A 5,000-nucleotide genomic window follows, 5' to 3' on the forward strand; every position below is an offset into this window, starting at 1 on the left:
CCTAGTTATTATTACTATTATTATTATTATTGTCTCCGCCGGAGGCGGAGAGTATGTTTCCGCTTCGTCCCGCCGTGTGTTCACCTCCCCCCTAGCCAAGCTAACATTGGTCAAACTTCACGTGACACGTGACAATATGTTGTCACCAATGCTTTTGATTGGCTAGCGAGACGCATGACGAAATAAAATCCTATAAATAGGTGTGTCACTTCAAAAACACATTATGTTTTTGAAGTGAGGTAAGACAGGATCAATCAGTCTTGATTGGAACAGTACCTTCCAGTACAAATCACCCGTCCGTGCGTGTGTGTGTGTGTGTCCCTCTGAGAACACCTAACATTGGTCAAGCAAAGGCGCAGAAGGCCAAAGCTAAGAAAGCATACTCATCTACAACATTAACACAGAAGAGGACTATAGAGTTGAATTGATCCCACAACAAGGCCGAAGTCTTAATACTGTAACAATTGGCCACCTTGATCAAATACATTATGTAGCACTAGAGAAAACTGACATAGATCAAACACACCAATCAACTGCTGAAACTGTTCAAGACAATGAAGATGAAGAATACAGACAAGCATTTGAACAAACCAGTCAATTACGAGGACTCCCATATGACACATTGCTTCAAGAAGATTTTTTTGTAGATGCAGACACTACATATTCAGTCGCCCCTGCAGAACACCAAAAACCACGCGCATTCTACCAAGACGACCCGTTCTACCAAGATGACCCGTGCTATTAAAATAGCACGGGTCTGCTGGCGGAGACTTGTGCTCCGAGGAGCACATTTTCTAGTTATTATTATTATTATTATTATTATTATTATTATTATTATTATTATTATTGTAATGCGTTGTCTGTTTTGGTGGTGTTATGTTTTTTTATATTATACACTGTACTGTCTCTTGTCTTGACACAAAAGGTAAAATGAAATTAAAATGTATTATATATAAACACTATGACTTCAACAACGCCATCAGAGCTGCTGGACCACAGAGAAAATGGCCAAAGAGGATGGACTTTATTGCTGACTATTGAGGATGAGAGAATGATACTGTAAGGACGACTTCACCCATTTTTTTTGTGTCACAGAGAAGGGCTGTGGACAGTTCAGAGACCTGCCTACCAGTGGCAAATCTGTAGGCAGGTTTGGTCATTTCACAAGAAGATTTCAAATTTTATTTAATTTAATTTATTACATTTATTAATGCAAGAAATACATGACTTACGTGCGTGCGTGCGTGCGTGCGTGCGTGCGTGCGTGCGTGCGTGCGTGCGTGCGCACGTGCGCGTGTGCGTGCGTGTGTGTGTGGCTGGGTGTGTGTGTGTGGCTGGGTGTGTGTGTGTGTGTGTGTGTGTGTGTGTGTGTGTGTGTGTGTGTGTGTGTGTGTGTGTGCGTGCGTGCGTGCGTGCGTGCGTGCGTGCGTGCGTGCGTGCGTGCGTGTGTGCGTTTGTGTGTGTGTGTGTGTGTGTGTGTGTGTGTGTGTGTGTGTGTGTGTGTGTGTATGTGAGAATCTCAGTAGTGTGTGTGAGAGACAGTCACTATATGGCAATTTAGTGTAGTGGTTAGGGCATTCGCCTTGCAAGCAAGAAGTTGAGTGTTCAAACCTGACTCAGGGTAGACATTAGAATGGAAATGGAAATTCAAATGCAATTTCTCCAGGTTCCACCACATCAATTAGGTTCAGTACTGAGCCAATTCTCCAGAATCAAGGAAACCTTGTCATGTTGTTGGGGAGAACCAGGTTCATATGTCTGTTAAAAGGTCGTCACATTTATGTATGTCCAAATCAGGCTTTAAAAGGGACTAAAAGTGACCCAAAAAAATTAAAGAAAGCCTTACACTTGTCTTAAAAAGACCAGACACATGAATGTGGTCACAACATTTTCAGAGGACTAGAGGAAAAAAAAAATCGTTCCTTAGGTGGGATTCGATCAAAGCAACTTGGATTCTCAGCAAAGCACCGCTAACAGGTAAGTCACAACGCCAGCTAGCCTCTAATAAATCCACAAATAGATTTTTTTAACGCAAACCCATCATCATTGAGCAATCCAATAATATTCATGTTTATAGCCATTAGCCTATACTCTACCATAATATCAGGGGTAGCATGTGCTTAGTCTAGCCAATATACATTTGCATTTCTTATTCGGATAAGATATAAAAATGTACGTTGAGATAAGAAAATTGTTTGCAATTGACATTGAAATCAAAGCATTAATCATTAACGCGAGGCACAACTTTGTTTAGTTTTTCATTGATTGAGTATTCTTTTAGACAGAAATGTAATAACAGCACGAGTACAGTCAAACACATAGTCTAAAAAGGACTTGCGGTCTTCTTTCCATTGTAGTCCTATAGGTGTCCAATTCATCAACATATCAAATAGCACAAAAAAAAATGTATATCATCACTACATAATAAAAAACACTTTATGTACAACATAGGAAAAAAAGGGGAAGGGGGGGGTGCCTGTCTAATGGAGAAGTGCTGACGTGTTGCTGTTGATGCACAATGTTGCTTCAGCCTACTCTCGGGCAGGGGTCTTCAACTTTTTTCAGGCTGAGGAGTCCGGACCCCTTAGCTGAGAGAGAGAGATGAAGCAGGGACCCCCCCAACTACATTGTATATGTGTTGCAGATTCCAACTTTTTCATAGCTTCATAGACTTGTTTGACCGCTCTATCATCAGTGTTCTTCAAATCAATGTTTTTCTTTGTTTATTTGGTTTATTTACACGCTTTTTCATATTTTGGATTCATGTTGATGTTGTGTATTTTCCAGACATTTAACCACATATGACTTAGTAAACTTGTCATTTGGCTCTGTACTTAGTGTTTTTTTTGCCTCTATGCCAAACTTCTTCACCAAAAATTGCCGATCTACAAGCATGCATTGTGAGCTTGTATATCTGATATTTTCAAATATTTTTTTATTAAATCTATTATGATGATGATGACTTAATATGCCTATTTTTTACAACACAGATCCTCTATGGGGGTCCCTGGCACTAAATAGAGTGAACAGCATGAGGGAGTGATTAGAGGAGTGGCTAGGCTGAATAAATTACCCATTGTTCACGCCCATTACCTGGAGCTGAGAGGCGAACAGCCTTTTTGCATGTAGTTTAAGCGCAAGGGGGCGGGTGGCGGGTGGGGAGAGAGCCTGGCGACGTGAGCTATGTTAGTGCACTGAGTGGTAGTTGGGGCAAACGCAGTCCCCACAACATCATTTACGATTCTGTGCCTATTGGTACATAACTCGGACGGCGCTTAGTCGACTAGCAGACCATCGGCCGGTCGTCGCGGGCACTCGTGCCTGGAGGCGCTCGGGCGCGATTCCTCTGCCTCAAGGTCTGCTGAGTCGGCGCGCCTCTGTCATGGTCCAAAACTATACTTTATCGACGAAAAAAAAGAGTCCGCGGTTGTTTGAAAAAATATTGTCCTAAGCGGGGGTCGAACCCAGACTCCCAGTGGCAATGGTTTTGGAGGCAAGTGATTAGCGAGGTGTGCCACTGAGGCCCATGCTGAGTATAGGTATTTGGACTGTACTAGGATGTGACGTCCTAACTCTTCTAATGTAGAGGACAGAAGTCCCCTGCACTATTATAGATAACCAGATTCAAATGAGCACATCTTCTTCAAAATGAAAAATGAAAAATGCTCACTTGCGGCATAAACCATTGTACTCAGTCACATATATGCAGCAGGATGCGTGGTCAGCTTGTGGATCGGCTATTTTCGGTGAATGTTCACCCCCAGAATAGGGATGCTGCATGGGGTTAGTGTAAAAAATACAAAAAGAGATTTTGTGGACCCCCTGTAGTAACTCTGAGGACCCCCTTCGGGCCCCGGACCCCGTGTTGAAGACCCCTGCTGCTGAAGCAACATTGAACATCAACAGCAACAAGTCATCACTTCTCCATTAGACAGGCACCCCCCCCCCCTTCCCCTTTCTTTTCTACGTTGTAGGCCTACATAAAGTGTTTTTTATTATGTAGTGATGATATATATATTTTTTGGTGATATTTTATATGTTGATGAATTGGACACCTAGGACCACAATGGAAAGAAGACCGCAAGTCCTTTTTAGACTAAGTGTTTGACTGTACTAAAACTACAAAGACAAAACACATTTACAAAAAAAAAAAAAAACACAACAAACAAACATAACAATTTAAAAAAGACAAAAACTGTACCACCCACTTCTCTACAATTGCTCATTCCTTTCGATTCTTCTTATTGTTATTTTCGAGCTACGTTCGCTTCCCGCATTCGCGCGTCTTACTTGTGATTAATGCTTTGATTTCAATGTCAATTGCCGAGCTTCATTTGGACATACATAAAATAAATGTAATGACCTTGTATGTAATACTACTACAGACATATGAACCTAGTTCTCCCAACAACATGACAAGGTTTCCTTGATTCTGGAGAATTGGCTCAGTACTGAACCTAATTGATGTGGTGGAACCTGGAGAAATTGCATTTGAATTTCCATTTCCATTCTAATGTCTACCCTGAGTCAGGTTTGAACACTCAACCTCTTGCTTGCAAGGCGAATGCCCTAACCACTACACTAAATTGCCATATAGTGACTGTCTCTCACACACACTACCGAGATTCTCACATACACACACACACACACACACACACACACACACACACACACACACACACACACACACACACAAATGCACGCACGCACGCACGCACGCACGCACGCACGCACGCACGCACGCACGCACGCACGCACGCACGCACCCACTCACACACACACACACACACACACACACACACACACACACACACACACACACACACACACCCAGCCACACACACACACTCGCACACACGCGCACACACGCGCACGCGCACACACGCGCACGCACGCGCACGCACGCGCACGCACGCACGCACGCACGCACGCACGCAAGTCATGTATTTCTTGCATTAATAAATGTAATAAATTAAATTAAATAAAATTTGAAATCTTCT

Source organism: Gymnoscopelus braueri (genome assembly GCF_963280865.1).
Source record: "Gymnoscopelus braueri genome assembly, chromosome: 16".
NCBI classification, from domain to species: domain Eukaryota; kingdom Metazoa; phylum Chordata; class Actinopteri; order Myctophiformes; family Myctophidae; genus Gymnoscopelus; species Gymnoscopelus braueri.